The 16,836-nt window shown below is 51.6% G+C and overlaps 3 long non-coding RNA genes across 3 annotated transcripts in view; 2 read left to right on the forward strand and 1 right to left on the reverse strand.

The window, feature by feature from the left end:
* The first annotated feature begins 1 nt into the window (after nucleotide 1).
* On the forward strand, nucleotides 2-6,170 carry LOC121014114 (uncharacterized). Its single transcript, XR_005783044.1, has 2 exons — nucleotides 2-807; nucleotides 4,368-6,170. It is a non-coding gene; the product is annotated as an uncharacterized LOC121014114 (long non-coding RNA).
* Nucleotides 6,171-6,774: 604 nt separating this feature from the next.
* LOC121014108 (uncharacterized) overlaps nucleotides 6,775-16,836 on the forward strand; it is a 13,667-nt gene continuing 3,605 nt past the window's right edge. The window contains exons 1-2 of the long non-coding RNA XR_005783039.1: nucleotides 6,775-7,004; nucleotides 10,530-10,540. This is a non-coding gene — a long non-coding RNA (uncharacterized LOC121014108). The remainder of the gene's footprint in view (nucleotides 7,005-10,529; nucleotides 10,541-16,836) is intronic.
* The window catches only part of LOC121014112 (uncharacterized), an 8,328-nt gene continuing 2,725 nt past the window's right edge, over nucleotides 11,234-16,836 (reverse strand). The window contains exon 2 of the long non-coding RNA XR_005783042.1: nucleotides 11,234-11,997. This is a non-coding gene — a long non-coding RNA (uncharacterized LOC121014112). The remainder of the gene's footprint in view (nucleotides 11,998-16,836) is intronic.

The following is a 16,836-nucleotide window of genomic DNA, read 5'->3' on the forward strand; positions in this document are numbered from 1 at the left end:
CCAGAGCCCGCCAGCCCCCTCCAGAACCTTCCGCCCCGCCCCCTGCGCCGCTCCGACCAATCGCCGCCGCCCAGTCCGCGACGCGCGACATCCGGGGCGGGGCCACGCTGCCAACGGCCGCCCGCCCACGGCCACGCCCCTTCCCGCTACCCCCCGGCAACCCATCCCGGCGGCGGCGCGCGCACCGAGCGAAGGAGGCCCCGCCCACTCTCTGCGAGGAGCCAATCGCGACCTTCTTTGACTGCCTTTGCTGACCCGGCCTGCGGCGAGTCCCGTCCGAAGCCTGGGTCAATAGGTTACGACACTGCCCTCCGGCAAGGGGCAGGGCTGGAGGCGGCCACGCCCATCAGAGCTGCCCCGCCCTGCCCCAGGTGACAGTAGAGCTGGTCGCACACATCTCACCGGGCTCCGGGGGTGGGTTCCCCTCCGGGTGATTCTGAGCAAGTTGACTAATCTTTCCTTGCCGCAGCTTTCCCCCCCTACGCCGACTTATGGAACAGGGGAATAAAAACACCCACCGTTCTCTTGGCTGTGGGGAGAATGCAATTAGGAGCCCCAGGACTGTCCCTGTCCTCACCATAAAGCAGGGTGAGGCTCCAGGACGAAAGCTCACTTCTCCGGAGTAATCTTCCCTCCGGGGGAAAAAGGCTCCTCCTCATGCCTTTCGCGTTACCTGCCATTGAAATCTGAAGTTATCTCGTTCTTTGACTTTTCGTGTTCAATTCACCTCCCTCCTGGCCTGCAGTTGTCAGTGCTGGGTCTCCAGTGCCTGGAACAGTATCTGGTGCCCGGCCACAGTGGACGCTCGTAAGTATTTCCTGCCTGTTTCTAATGCATCTGCTTCATTTTTCTCCCCACTACATTTATGATTTGGGGGGACATGGACGTGTCATACACCCCACAGGGCCTCTGTTTCCTCCTCTGTGGGCAACATGATCCCCTTTGGCTCTGACAGTCTGGGGTGCCTGTGGTCAAAGACAGGGCTGATGGCTAAAGGAGGCTCAGAAAGGGGTACCACCTGAGAAGGCCGTAGGGAAAAGGCGGTCGGCAGTGATGGTGGCTGAGGCGGAATGTTCCTGGAAGAACTGCTTGGGAGGTCAGGGTGGTGTGCAGCTGGCTCTGGAGCCAGACAGCAGGTTTCATTTCCAGTTCTAGTATTTCCTGGCTGCACCATCTTGGGCTGGTTACTGAGCCATGTGGGGCCTCAGTTTCCTCATCTGTACAATGGGGGCGGCAGTTAGTTGTACCTGCCTCACAGGGCTTTGAAACTGACATGAGTTGGGGCACCTGGGTGGCTCAGTGGGCTGAGTATCTGACTTCAGCTCAGGTCACGATCTCACAGTTCGTGAGTTCGAGTCCTGCGTTGGGCTCTGTGCTGACAGCTCAGAGCCTGGAGCCTGCTTCGGATTCTGTGTCTCCCTCTCTCTCTGCCCCTCCCCTGCTTGCTCTCTGTCTCTCTGTCTCTCTCTCAAAAATAAATAAACATGAAAAAAAAAAAAAAAAGAAATTGACATGAGTCAACATTTGTAAAGTGCCCAGGACAGACCCGGCACAGAGGAAGCACTATCAAAGGGGTGACTAACTGTCTTGTTGAATGATGGGCTGCTGAGCCACCCCCTTCCTGGCAGCGTCACAGCAAAAAGCTTCTAGAGACTGCCACCCCTGTGCAAGCTGAAACTCCTGAGAAGGAAGACCATGGCTTTCCGCTGCTTTCCAGCTGGGGGATTCCGGCCATCCTTGGCCACTCACTGACCCCACCAAGGGTAACTGTGTCAGTAAGGATTGGATTAGTACACACACTGGTCAACCCAGGAGGATGGATCTGGGCTGGGCACCCGTGAGTACACACAGCAGGGTCCTGAACCATCATAAGGGGGAAATAATTCAATTTTTCAAAAAGTTACATAAATAGCTGGAGAGTCATCATCAGGAAGGAAAATCCAGCGCTTGTGGGTTTCATGCTTACATGCTAGTATTTTATAGTATGAATTTAATTTATTAAAAAAATTTTTACCATTTATTTATTTTCGAGAGAGACAGAGACAGAATGCGAGTGGGTTAGGGGCAGAGGGGGAGGGAGACACAGAATCGAAAGCAGGCTCCAGGCTCTGAGTTGTCAACACAGAGCCCAACGCGGGGCTTGAACTCACCAGCTGTGAGATCATGACCTGAGCCGAAGTCGGACGCTCAACCGACTGAGCCACCCAGGCGCCCCTAGTATGAATTTAGAGTTACGAATATGGCAGCCTCCAAAGGTCTTTACATGACTTTGGGTGTCTTTGTATTTGGGGGCAAACTTAGGGCTGGAGACTCCCTCTTCCTTGTGTGAGTCTGGGTCATGTTCAGGAATTTTTGTTTAACGCCAATATATGCAAAATAACCCCAACACCTCTCCTTAGGATTTTTTGACCTGGACACTCATTGGACACTTCAAAATGTTACTGGGACAGTAGCCTCTGCAGAAACCTCAGCCGATCTTGAGCTCTCAACTCTGAGAAGATGGGGTGGTTAATTTTATGCATCAGTTTAGTTGGGCTATAGTACCCAGATGCTCAATTAAACAGTAATGTAAGTGTTGATGTGGTTAACATTTATAGTCAGTTGATTTAAGTATAGGAGATGACCCTGGATAATGTGGGTGGGCCTTGTCCCATCAGTTGAAAGGCTTTAAAAGCAAATAATACTTAGGTTTCCCTGAGGAAGAAGCATCAGCTCCTGGCCAAGAGTTTCTAGCCTGCTGGTCAGCCCTACAGATTTCAGACTTGCCTAGGTAGTGCCCACAATCGTGTAAACCAATGCCTTGAAATACATGTCTTATATATATATTTCTTTTTTTTGAAAAATTTCTTTAAATGTTTATTTTTGAGAGAGAGAGAGAGAGAGAGAGAGAGAGAGAGAGAGAGAGAGCGCGCGCACAAAGAGTGGAGGGGCAGAGAGCAAGGGAGACACAGAATCTGAAGCAGGCTCCAGGCTCTGAGCTGTCAGCCCAGAGCCTGATGTGGGGCTGGAACTTGACCTGAGCCAATATGATGTCAGATGCTTAACTGACTGAGCCCCCCAGGCACCCCGAAATACATCTCTTAACACACACACACACACACACACACACACACACACACACACACACATATATCCTGGTTCTGTTTCTTTGGGAGAACCCTTGCTGATATAGGAACAAAGCAGGTGAGCCTGGAGTCAGTCAGCCTCAGCTGAAATCTTGGACCCACTATTTACTTATTTACTGACTGTGTGATCTTGTACAACTTGCTTGATCATTATAGGTATGTTTCCTATAAAATGGAGGTAAGAGTGAGATCTTACCTCCCAGGGTTGCTATAAGGATGAAATTGAAAGGGGCCAGGAAATAAACATTATAACGGCTATACTATTGACATGGCCTTACTATGTGCCAAGCCAGCTCCAAATGCTCCATAACTCATTTAATCCTCGCAATAATCCAATGGGGTTGGCGTAATATTACCTGCACGTTGCAGTGGAAAAACTGAGGCTCTGAGAGGTCATGTCACTTGCCTGCGGTCACCCAGTGACTGAAATGCTGAAGTATAAAGTGTTCAGCACACTGAATGTTTATAGGTAAGCCCTCAGCTTGTGTAAAATGTGATTCAGATGATGACAAAGCCTTAATTTTTAAGGAATGCATCACCACTTTTTCAACATTGCTTCTCCTCGTTAAAAAGACCTTCAAAAGCACTACCACCGTATGAGCCAACAGTCTCACCCCTAGTGGAACACCCATGTGAAATAAAAACCCAAGTTCCCATAAAATCCCACGAGCGAATGTTTATCAAAGCTTGATGTGTAATTATCAACAGCCATTAAAACCTAAATTTCCTTCAGTGGGAGAATGGATACATAAACTGTGGTCGAGCCACATGTTGGAATGCTATTCAGCCATTAAAAAGGACCGAGCTATTGGTACAGACAACACGGCAGATGAATCTCAAATGCCTTATGTTAGTCAAAGGAGCCAGATTCAAAAGACTGTTTGAACCCTACTGCTGTGATGCCATTTTATAAGGCATTCTAGGAAAGGTACATGTATTGGGGCAGAAAGCAGATCAGTGGCTTCCAGGGGCTGGGATTTGCTACAAAGGGATACGGGGGAATTTGGGGGGGGGTGATGGAAAATTTTCTACATCTTGAGTGTGATGATGGTGACACAGCTGCATATATTGAGCTGTACCCTCTAAAAGGTAAATTCTACTGTATGTAAATGATAGCTGAATAAAAAGACAAAAAATTCTACGGACTTAAAGAAGGCAAGATGGGTAGGACTTTGGAAGCCTCTCTCTGGGATTCCTGACACAATGGCAAGTTGCTAACCAGCCCTGGCTTGTCTGCTCTAGGCTTCACCTCTCCCACAACTCTGAACCAGCTCCATCGCATACACCAGAACAAACCAAGCCAGGTTCCCAGAGAAATCAAGATCCTACCTACTTGCATGTGGGAAATACAAAAGGAGCCTGTAAGATAGACAGACACACCAGAGTTTCATCATCCAAATGACCCTGGGTTCCACCAGATCCGAGATCCAAGGAGCCCTCGCTCATCCTTCAGTGCTGCCACTGCGCCAGGCTTTTCTGCAATTTCCCCTTTGGAAATTGCCTGAAGGGGCTTGTCATAGCTGGCTCAGCAAACGTGAACTGTGACTGTTGCGAATTAGCCACTGTGCTGGGGATGCTGGGGACAGAAGGAGGGTCTAGCTGTCCCTAACTGACAGGCACAGTGAGAGCCTCAGTAGAGTATCATGAATGGTTCGAACAAAGTGGCCAGTCTTCATTCTGAAGGTGGATATTATTTCTGACAGCCTGGTTAGTGGAAGCCAGATGAGGCCAATAAGGGGTCCTTGCATCTGCAATATCCATTTAAAAAAAAAAAAAAGGAGGAATTCTTCTTTCTGGGCTAGATCCTGCCTTTTTATGAGCTTCTTGTGGATGAAAAGAGGGTGGAAATTATTTGTGTGCCCTTGCTGGCACACGATATCGTAGGATCACAGAATGATTTTGTGCCTTTTGAGTGAGTATAAGGCTCAGGAAAGCAGTCTCAAAAGGTACATTCCAGGATGTTCTGAGTCCGTAGGAATGTACATGGACTCTCTCCAAAATGACATCTGTTTGGACCCCACACACCTTATTGGCTGCAATGCAGCATGGCAGAAGACACACGGACCCAGCCCACATTAGAGAAGCTGAAAATTGACGGGCAAAGTAGCAAAACGTGGCTAGATTTTAGCAGTTCAAATGTGCCCCTCAGCGCTGCACCATTAAGATGTTTCAAGTAACTCAACTTGGTAGGGTTTTAATTTTTGGTTTCTAGGTGATTACTCCTCTTGTCCCCCCTCAGTGAGGGCAGGGAGTGAAGGCTGTCAGGACACAAAGGATCTCAAGATACCGTGAGCCCTCAATTGCCAATCGAGAAAGATCTGTGTTTTTGAAAGCACAATTATAAAACACATTTAGGTTTTCACCTCTTTTGCCCAGATAGACCTGGGCAAAAAACATCGTGTGTTTCTGAAGACCACAGCGTTGGCTTCCTTCACTGGGAGTCACTGGTCCCCAAAAGCTGTAGCTTCAGAAGTTTCCAGAACCGAACCTGGATGACTAAGTGCTAAGCACTGACTCACCTTGCCCCACCCTGCTCCCCGGTGAATCAGTGATCTACCTTTGAGGACTTCTCACCACTGTCTCTGATGTCAGGCTTGTAAATTCCAAAGGGTTCAACGGTTGATGAAGGCTCAGGGGTAGGGTCCGGAACCAGGAGAAAGGAGAGAAGGTAGGTGAGGGCGTGTGCCAGGTGCTACTCACTGCTTACCCTGTCCTGTAATCTTGTGTGTGGTGTGTGTGTGTGTGTGTGTGTGCGTGCACGCGCTTGTGTGTGCGTGTATGAGGTGGTGCCCAACTTTCCCAGCCTGCTCATGACAAAGGAGCAAAAGCATGGCATAACCCCAGACCAGCATTGTCCAGTAAAGGCACAACTACCAGCCACAAATGCAAGCCAGGTCTGTGATTCTAAATGTTCCAACAGGCATGTTGAAAAACGTAAAGAGGAACAGGGGAACTTAATTTTAATAATCTATTTTAATCCAATATATCCAAAATACTATCATTTCAACTTGTAATTAACATTAAAGGTTATTAGTGAGATTTTTATTTTACATTCTCTTCAATGCTAAGTCTTTGAAGTCAGTGTGTGTTTTACATTTACAACACATCTCAATTTGCACCAACCAGCCACATTTCAAGGGCTCACTAGCTACATGTGACCAGTGGTGACCATGCTGGACCGCACAGGTGGACAAGTGTGGGCCCTCCGCCTATGGGGCCGGACAAGGTGGGGCGGTGGGGCTTGCATTGAAAAGGGCAGTGAAGGCATTTCCCCCTCCGATTCATGACAGATGGGGGGGGGGGTTCCCTCGCTGGAGAGGCTTCTCCATCCAGGAGCCCAAGCACACGCCCCCAGCTCCTATCCCTTTCAGGTTGCTCCCCTTTACCCAGGGGGCTGCCCACCTGGGAGTTCACAGCCGCACCTCCAGCCAGGCGGATGATGCTCCCCCTGTCACTGAACTTTTTGCTCCCGCCCCCAGCTTTACGGTAACCTTTGCTTCCCTCGGTTTCCACAGCGACGCCACCGAGAGGCGGGCAAAGGGCGCGCGGCGCCGAGGCCTTATTTTGATTGGTGGGTGGCCAAGCACCTTTTAGCGCTTCCCTGTGTCCCGCAAGCTGATTGGCCAGGCTCGTGGCGAGAGCTGCTAGTCCTCGCTCAAGACCTGCCCCGCGGGGCGGGGTCGAAGGTGAGCGCCCCGCGCGCTGATTGGCTGTAGGGGCGCTCGTGGCAGGGAGGGGCGGGGCGGACGCGGAACCGATGTTAGTCTCGCGCGGCGGTCGCGAGCGCGTGAGGGAGCCTGTTCCTTGTCGCGCGCAGGTAGGCAGCAGCGGCAGCGGGATTAGTAGGGGTCGTGTGAAGAAGCCATGAAACACTATGAGGTAAGGAACGAGGAAACCGGGACCTGGCGGCCGCCGCAGACTCATTCGTTTTTCTTCTTCGTGGGACCCTGGGACCCCCCCTTTCTGGTCCTGTGCCCCAAAGGGCGAGCGGGACGGCGCAGGCGCAGTGGGCGCGCGTCGTGTCCCGGGGCCACTCGTAAATCGCACCGCGCATGTGCAGGGGCGTATTTCTAATTCTGCAACCTAGGCTGTTGAGGGGTTGCCTTTTCTTGTGGTCTCTGCAGGATGTGGGAAGCTTGCAGGTTCCTTGCAGCTCCCCCAGCGGGCCGGGGCAGACTTGGCAAGGGGAGGAACAAAGGTGCGGGACCCTGGCTCCCGATCCGAGGGTGTCTTGCATAAGTGTTGCACTATGCTACCTCCTTCGGTTTAGGAAATGGCTTTGCAACCAGCCTCTGGCAAGATCTTTGGACCCCTTCCCTCGTCCGGGACGTCCGCGGGGAGATTAGGCGGTGAGGGAGGTGCAGTTCCAGGTCTGGCTCCCGCCGAGTAGCAAAGCTGATCTTGCTTTTTGGTAATCTAAGAGATCGTCTCAGTCAATCCCTGCGTGTCACCTGGGAGAAATCTCACGCGCACAGCCATTCTTGAAGCCTAGGTCCCCTGACTCCTAACTTGGGCTGCTGCTTCCCTTAAAACGAAGTCTGATGCGCTTATCGATCTAGCTGATAATAGAATATTAATAATTTAATTATTTGATCAGTACTGACTTTCAAATAACATTAAATAATAAACTAATTTATTCTTAAAACGCATAATAACTTAGCGTGTGATTACTCTTGTGCTATGAGATTATGTTCTCTTATTTTTTATCCTCATAGGCCTATGAGGTTGGGGACTATTATTATTATTCCCATTTTTACAGATGAAGAAATAGTCTCAGAGATGTCAAATGACTTACCCAAAGCCCAGAGGGTAAATGCAGAACAGAGAGAGAAACTCAGGACTCGGGTCTTAGTTGCCAGCCCCTAGGCCATGCTGGTCCCCAAATGAAAACTAGCAGGTAGAGATGTCTTTTTTTTTTTCTTTCTCCTCAGTTTAAAAAATTGTGGCAAAATACACATAACATAAAATTTATCATGTAACCATTTGTAAGTGGCATTAAGTACATTTACATCATTGTGCACCCATCACCACCATCCATCTCCAGAACTCTTTTCTTTTGAATTTATAAAACTGAAACTCTGTCCGCATTGAACACTAACTCCCTGTTCCCCATTCTGTCCAGCCCCTAGCAACCGCCCTTCTATTTTCTGTCTCTATGAATTTGACTACGTTAGGTACTTCACATATAAGTGAAAGGAGAGATTTCTTGTTTTTTTTTTTTTTAATTAAAAAAAAAACCCTTTTTTTTAACATTTATTTATTATTGAGAGGCAGAGACACAGCATGAGAGGGGCAGAGACAGGGGGAGATAGAGAACCTAAAGCAGGCTCCAGGATCCAGCGGTCAGCACAGAGCCCAATGCGGGGCTGGAAATCACGAACCGAGAGATCATGATCTGAGCCGAAGTCAAGACACTGAACTAACTGAGCCACCCAGGCGCCCCCGAGATTTCTTGTTTTTATTCTCGGGTTGCATACATACCATTACCTGTGTCTGCCCCCTTTATTGTTATTATTATTTTGCTAATTATTTTTTTAATTTGAAACTTGGAAGTCCTCGCTCATTTTTGACACAGTACCAGGAATGAGGAGGTAGGATTCAACGATCTCTCGTGCCCCATTCAACTTTATGATTATAGAATAAAGTTCTAATACGGTTTTCCCTCTCAAACCCTCTTACACTCCCGGAGAAAAAGCCACAGTTTTTTTTTTTTTTTTTTTTAATTTTTTTTTTTCAACGTTTATTTATTTTTGGGACAGAGAGAGACAGAGCATGAACGGGGGAGGGGCAGAGAGAGAGGGAGACACAGAATCGGAAACAGGCTCCAGACTCTGAGCCATCAGCCCAGAGCCCGACGCGGGGCTCGAACTCACGGACCGTGAGATCGTGACCTGGGTGAAGTCGGACGCTTAACTGACTGCGCCACCCAGGCGCCCCAAAAGCCACAGTTTGAAAGATGCGGGAAGGAAGATCGAAATGGCATTTTGCAAAGTGGAGTTTTAGTTTCCTTAGTTAGCAATCAGATAAAGTAGGCCTCTGAGGACCCTTGGGGTGAGCACATTTGTTCCAGAAACGGTGCAGGCTGAGGCCTGTGGCTTGCACTGGAGAACGTGCTCTACCTTATGGAAATAAGTCTTTTTCCTGCCGGAAGGAAGGGGGGAGCTTCAAACCCACTGTTCAAAGTGACCTTGGAGGGAAAAAAATTATTTTGCTGTGTTCTCTATTCTCATTTTCTGCTAACATTTGCCAAGTACCCCAAGGTGATAGCTACACTTTCCGTGTGGGAGGATCCCTTGTCTCCCAGCAAGCAGAATAGTTTTACTCCAAGTGTCTGTTGCAGAACAGTAAAAATAGCACGGATACTACTTCCACTCCCATTTAACAAACTTTGAGTAAAGGTTTCGGTTATCTTCATCAAAGAATATATTTCTATTTGAAACTAAGCCCATCCTTCACCCCCAAGTGAGCCCCTGTCCACCGAGGGGTTCACCTCCCTCAAAAGACCTTTGTGGCTCCGAGAGAGACCTCGAGATAATGAAGTGGAGTTTACAAACGATAGAAGTGATGTTCAGAAAAATGTGATCTGCATGGAGTGTCACACAGGGCGCTGATGGAGCGTGAGGTCTGATGTCATGGCGGTTGGGATTCCAGCTGGAGGGGAGATTTGTTGCTGTTTCAGTAACAGTTTACCATCACTGCCAGTGTCCCCTCTGTGATCTGGGAGGAAGAAGTATCCCTTCAGTGGACTAGTTGAGATGAAGCAGATAAAACGGGTCACCTTTGGGTCCTGGCTGAAGCTGGTTTCTTGGAAGGCAAAGGAGGCCTTGGGATTGTCTTGGGGTCGGATCAGGGTTGATAAGAGAGCTGCTTATCTTACATTACAGCATTCTTTCCTTTTCTTTTCTTCTTTTCTTTTCTTTTCTTTTCTTTTCTTTTCTTTTCTTTTCTTTCCTTTTCTTTTCTTTCTTTTTTCTTTTCTTTTTTCTTTTCCTTCCTTCCTTCCTTCCATATTTTTTTTATTGCTGTTTTTGCCATTGCAGATGAGAGCTCAAAGTAATGATCCCAGGCGTAACTGGAAAAACAGCTGTTGTGTCTTGTAAATGAGTCTGTTAATTCCCAGGAAGATCAGCGCCTCTCAGTCTTCTGAGCCCTTCACTGCCCACCACTGCCCGTCACTGCCTATCACTGCCTGTTTCCTCTGGATGGGTACCTGGAGACAAGGAAGCCTCATCCTCTTGGGGTCCCCACTGCCCTTATGTAGGATCTTCCACCCCCCCTCCCCCAAAAAGGGTAGCTCTGTTGGTGCTAATTTTGCGACTAATCCTAGACCAACACAGTACCTTGCCTCAGGCAAGTTTTGCTTCCACTAACGCCACAGGAATAAGCATGTGAAAGTTCTGGAAGGTGGAGTTCTGGTCAAATGGCAGTTGTTTAGAGCCAGAAAACTGGGCTGGAAGGCAAAAATTAAGGAGAAAGTAGACCCATGGTTAATGGTGTCTTAAGTGTGTGGGCTTTGGGCAGGGGTGGGGCTGAATCCTGGTTCTGCCACTCAGTACATAACTGTGTCACTGACCAGAGCAGCTTGATTAACTACTTTGAGCCTTTCTGTGACTGCTCATTGGGGCAAATGCAACCTGTGAAGGCAAAGGTCAGTATGAAAGAACATTAGGAAGTTGATGGAAATATATCATCAGAGGGTGCTACAGGTAGCCCTGGTTCATTCATTTTAACTGTTGAGCACAGTTCCATTTTATGAAAAGAGAATCTACTTTGGTTTCCCAGTCCTTTCGTAAATCTCCAGATATCCTGTTGAGTGGAAAAAAGCAAGCTGCAAAAGATTCTATGTATTTCAAAAAGTACCAAATGAGAGAGATTTATTTGTACTGCTTATGGATATGTACATAATAAGTGGATATGTTGTGATCAGAGGTTAGAAGTATGTGGGAATCACACAGAGGAACCGTTGCTTGGGGAGAGGGAGTGGGGAGAAAAGGGGTGTGGAAGGCTTTCAGCTATGTCTGTTTTATTAAAAAAAAAAAAAGGAATCTGATGTAAATAATTCTTAAATCTGGGAGGTGGGATCTTGGGTGTCTGCTGGGTTTTTTTTATACTTTTTTCTTCTGAATTCTTGTAGCCTTTTGGAATAGGTGAGGGATATTTTGGGTTTCTCTGACTGTTGAGCCCGTTTTATGTGTGGGTCTCCGACTTTCGTACCTTAAATGTGGCGCCTGTTTGCAGAAAGGTGTTGGTGTTCTGAAATGGGGACTGCTTGACCTCTTCACTCTCACACCCTTCTGCATGCTGCATCGAAAGAAAAGGCCTTCCAAAAATGTCTTTGGGACTGGTTTTGCATTTGCAGACAGGCTGGGATGCTGGTTGTGATCCCCTCTTCTTGGGCCAGATAATCAATCCTGCTGGATTAATAGCAGGGACAGGTCACATTTATTGTATCTGTCCGAAAACCTGAGAGGTGGGTACTCTTTGCTCACATTTGTGGATAAGGAACACGAGGCTCAGGTGAAGGAACTTGCCCAACTTACCCAAGGTCATGTTGTGGCAGAGAGGGGATCCAGACTCAGGTCTGTCTGATTGCCCATCCGTAGAAGAGGAATGGCGGGGGGGGGGGGGGGCACCAACAAGCACAGGTGATCGGGTGGGCACGAGTATTACTTCTACTTTGCACATAAGGAAACTGAGGCTCAGAGAAGCAAATTAAGTTGCGGAAGGTCACAGAGTCAGGAAGCCGTGTAGCTGGGCTTGAGCCCTGGGTTTGCGCCTTTCCAGTTTCTGTCGCTGCTGATGCTTCCAAAGGCTGCTGGTGGCCAGGCTGTGCTGTGCAACGCCGCGCCACTGTTCTGAGGACAAAGCGTCCCTGGAGGGAGAGTGGGAGAGGCTCTGTGTGTCGGTGTGGAGTGCTGGCCGAGGGTCTCTCTTGGCCCTAAAATCGGATGGGCTGTCCCTCGGAGTTCTAGAGGGGGGAGCCGGATTGGGATTGGCAGGCCGGGAAAGCCGCCGTGAGGTTTAATAAACTTTTATTTTTATTTATTTATTTATTTATTTATGGGACAGAGAGAGACAGAGCATGAACAGGGGAGGGGCAGAGAGAGAGGGAGACACAGAATCGGAAACAGGCTCCAGGCTCCGAGCCATCAGCCCAGAGCCCGACGCGGGGCTCGAACTCACGGACCGCGAGATCGTGACCTGGCTGAAGTCGGACGCTTAACCGACTGCGCCACCCAGGCGCCCCCCCCGCCGTGAGGTTTAAAGACCTTCCTTGTGTTGGTGTGCCTTGGCCCAAGAGCCTTGGGTCGGGTTGAGTGGGAAGGGCGGAGCTTAAGTCTGGGAGGTGGGGCCGAGGCGGGGGGGGCGGGGCCTAGGCAGCGGAGATGGGGCCAAGGCGGGGAGGGCGGGGCCTAGGCAGGAGAGGTGGGGCCTAGGCGGGGAGGGCGGGGCCTAGGCAGGGGAGGCGGGGCGGGGGCGGGGCTGAGGCTGGGAGGTGAGTGGGAGGATCGGAGTGGTGGGCGGGGTGGGCCTAGGTGAGCCTGGGTGGGACCCGGGAGCTCCCTCGGAGCCGCGCAGAACCTCTTGAATAACCGGTTCCTGAGGAGAGGTAAGTGGCGAGTGGACAGACAGCCCTGAGTGGGGACTGTGCTAGGAAGGGACTCCGCCCTTGAGTTTGGTTGGCAGTCCGTGCGCTTTCACCGACAGATTTGGCCAGACCTTGGGCTGGGTGGCGGTGGCAGCAGAGGATGTTTTAATACCTGGGGACTGCCAGGGAATCCTCCTCCTCAGAACGCCTCTACCGGCTTGGTACTCACTCTGAGCGCTTTTAGCTGATAACTCATTTAATCCTGGTAACGAACCCATGGGGTAGGGACCGTTCTTCTCTCTGTTTGACAGATGGGGAAACTGGGGCACAGAGGAGTGAAGCGACGGGCCCTTAGTCCCTCAGCGAGTGGCAGAGCCAGGATTCTGGTGGGCCACGGGGGGGGGGGGCTTCACTGTGGGTGGGCCTGGGCGGTTGTGCGTTGAGGGGTGGATGTCTTTGGAGGCCACCGGCTCTGCCCTTGGGACAGACAGTTCTCCCTGCTTGAGCTTCGGTTTTCTCTCCCATGAATCCAGGGTAAGGACACCTGTCTCGGAGGGCCGCTGGGGAGTGTGACGTGTCCAGCACACTTCCTGGCCCGCAGTCGGGGTACAGAGCGTTAGGTGGTTCAGGACAAATCATTGGACGGATCGGGAGAGCCGCATCGGTCAGGTCTCGGAAATGCTTTCTGCACGTGGCCTCTCTTGAAAGCCTTATGACTTGCCAGTGAACCGGGCCACGGAGGCCTCCTTCACGGAAGCTGCTGGAGATGGGTTCATGCTAAATGGTATGCCCAGAAGAGGGAGGAAGCAGCCGGTGGTCAGTCTTGATACACTGTCACACACGGTGGAGGTCACATTTGGGGACGACCTCTTTCCCTGGGCCAAGTGGAAGCACAGTCAGAACCCACTTTTCGGACTTAGTGGGACAGAGAGCCGTCCCAGGAAGTGGGTGCTTCGGGTGGGTCTGCCCATCTGATGGCCGTCAAACCTGCTCCCTTGGAAGCCGGGCAGCTTCTGGCATGTTCCGCACCCTGCAGCGGCTGCAGGGGCTTCTCCCATGTAAATGGGAGGATCTTAGCACCCGGGCCTCAGAACCGTCTCTCGGGCTCCTCGTCGTCTTCTGTCCCCTGCCTTCCTCACCCTCTACACTTCTGTCTTTCGTCTCCTCAAACGCCCACAGCCCCATTCCAGCCCTGAGCATCTGCCTGTTTCCTCAGTCAGAAGGCTCTTCCTCTGTGTTTCCCCGGCCGCTACTTATTGAGAGCTCAGCTTCCACGTCCTGCAGAGAGAGGCCTTCCTGGACCATCTTACCTGGAGGATGACCCCCGCCCCACCCCCTGGCACCCTGCTCCCGTCCATCGGGCCCACCTTGGGCCGTGGTTGCATTTTCACTTGGGTTCTACACGGTCAGACTGTGAGCTTGGTGACGGCAGGGAGGGACTCTGTGTCTTGTCCCTGCAGCTTCCCCGGCGCCTGGCCGGCGCCTCCTTACTGACTGACGAGATGCACGAATGCGTCTTCTCCTGGTGGTCAGGCTCCCGGGGCGCAGAGGGGCGAGTGTGGGGCTGCTGCAGGGACCTGGCTGAGAACTGCATCTCCCGCGTTGGGCCTAGTCAGTCCTTACTGATCATGACCCAGGGAAGCTGGCTTCTTAACGGCCCGTTGTCCGCGAGCCCCGGGTCCAGCGCCGCCGCGGCCAGCCAGCCTGTTCCGCATCATCCTCTCCTCCCCATGCTTGGGCCTCACCACGAGCTGCCAGCTCCGTCCCTGGGCCTGTCCCCGGCCACACGGGATGCTTGCGGGTCGTCCTGGTCTGAGCGGTCTCCTGTCGTGGGCCTCCACTTATCTGTTTCCTTCTGCCATTTATTCATTCGTTCATTCGCTCCAGTGCATTTCTCTGTGCCTGTCACTCTCCAGGAAGACGGACTAACCGCAGCCTCTGCCCTCCAGGTCTTTTCATCGAGCCGAGGCCCTAAAGGGAAGGTTTTCAGGGAAGGGGAGGGGACAGCATGTGCAGAGGCCGGGAAGCCTGACTTTGTGGATGGCCCATGTCGAGTGATGAGGCCGACTGGCCAGAGACCTGTGGACTTTACCCTGAGGGTGATGAAGTCCCTTCTCTGTTGATTTTGCCTAAAAGGTCAACTTTAAGAGGGCGGTTTATTTTTTAAGTCCCCGGGGGGGGGGGGGGGGTGGGGAGGGGTCCTCGCGTTCTGCTGTGTGTTGCATAAATGGGCAGAGTAGTTGTTCCTTATTACTGACTGGTGGGTGTGGATGGTGTTTGGGGCTCCCCCCCGCTCCCCCGACCGCCACCGCCCCGCCAGTCTCGTGGTTAGTTAGAGATGGGCCACGAGCCTTTCCCAGCTCTCTGAGGGATAAAGAGCCTCTCAGTAGGTCACAGTGACTGGCAGGCTGGCACGGCCCTGGCCCTGTCCCTGCTCGAACCAGGCTCTTATGTAAGCAGAGTCCCCAGGCCATTCAGTTGGCCCCACAGACTGCAGGGTTTGTGCCATTGTCCAGGTCCTTCTGAACTCTGTTTTTCCTTTTTAAAGGGACCAGGGAGCACTGGCCGGGGCCATGCCAATTTTGTGGTGGGGCCCGTGGGAACAGTGCCTGTCCTCAGGGTGAGGGCGGGCCGGCCGAGTTTGGGGGAGGGCGGTTTCGCACTGGCACTGGGGCATCCTGGAACATCAGGAGGCAGGTCACAGACCCGGAGCCTCCACTCTTGGGGGAAGTTGTTCCCCAGGACCCCTCAAGAGTCTGACTCAGGAGAAGGGTGGGTCAGTGGGAGGAGGGAAGGTTGGGGAAACATACTCTTTGTGGGGAGTGAGGGGAGTATCAGAATTCTTGGGGAGGTATGTGTAGTCCGAAACAGTATGTTGTGGAATATTATTTCCACCAGAGAATAAAGTCTAACAGAATCTCCTGGCTGGGGATGGGGATCCCCAGGGCTGGGTTGAGTCGTGCAACCCCTGTGCTAAATACCAGTGTTTCAGGAGAGATGGCTTTGCCCTTCCTGTCTGGGAATCCCGTCATTCAGGGCTCAGCATGAATGTCACCTCCTCTTGAGAGGTTCCCCCCACCCTGATCCACTCAGGCCACACTCGCCACCTGTCACCTCTCCTGTTTTAGTTCTCTGCACAGCACTTAGCACCTTCTGGTAGTTTGTGTCTTTGAGCTCCTCGCTCGCTGTAAGCCCTGGCCCCTGGCGGAACAGGCGATCATGTGCACATCTGTTAGAGACACTGGCTTGCAGAGCAAGGCAGCGGGCACGCTCAGGCAGTTAGTCGCATCGCTGATGCCCCCCCCCTCCCAAAGACACTGCAATCGGATGAGGAGGAAGGACCCTCACATGGTTGTGGGGTACACGGCTGCCCCTCGGGGCTGGCAGTCCTGACCCTGAGCTCCTGCCTTTCCGTCATGAAGCTGGTCACGGCTCATCTTTTGGCACTTTGGAATTTGGCCCTCCCCCTCCCCCCCACTTTTTGGCCCAAAAGTTACCTGAACTCTGAGTTTTCATGTGCGGATGAGGAGGGGATCCCGTGGGTAGTGCTAAGCCACGATCACCAGACCCTAAGAATGTTTCCTGCCAGGCCCCTCCAGGCGCGGTCTGAGGAGCGGGCCTGGGAACTGCATCTTCTGCCACATTATGGCTCACCTGGGGTGTCGTGGACGCCACATGGAAGTGAACTCATTGCCAGCCTCCCCGGCTGGGCCTGGGAACGTACATCGTGGGGAGAGAAGGCACGGGGAAGCACGTGCATATAAAACACTCGGTTCCTTTTCCCTCGCTTCATTTTGCTGTCGACCAGAGGGGCTGAGCGGAGCCAGAGAGGCCTGCGGGGCTCAGGGTGCTGCTCACAGGTAATGCTGCAGGTGGGAAGACAGCCAAGGGCATCTTCCCGGACCCCTCTGTCAACGGCGAGAGCCACCTCTTAATTCACCTCTCCCTTTAAAGATGCAGGGAGGCCTGTTAAACCTTCCAGAAGCCCTGCCCTCCTCTGCTGAAATCCTCTTAACTTGTTAGTGTTCTCCTTCTATCCCTGAATGCAGTTTTCACCTTAAGTTGGGCTGTGTCTTATGATTGATATATATACATGTCATGTTTATATAGAAAGTTCTCCAC

The sequence above is a fragment of the Herpailurus yagouaroundi genome, unplaced genomic scaffold, assembly GCF_014898765.1.
Source record: "Herpailurus yagouaroundi ecotype Mexico unplaced genomic scaffold, PumYag 200, whole genome shotgun sequence".
In the NCBI taxonomy this organism is placed as follows: Eukaryota; Metazoa; Chordata; class Mammalia; order Carnivora; family Felidae; genus Herpailurus; species Herpailurus yagouaroundi.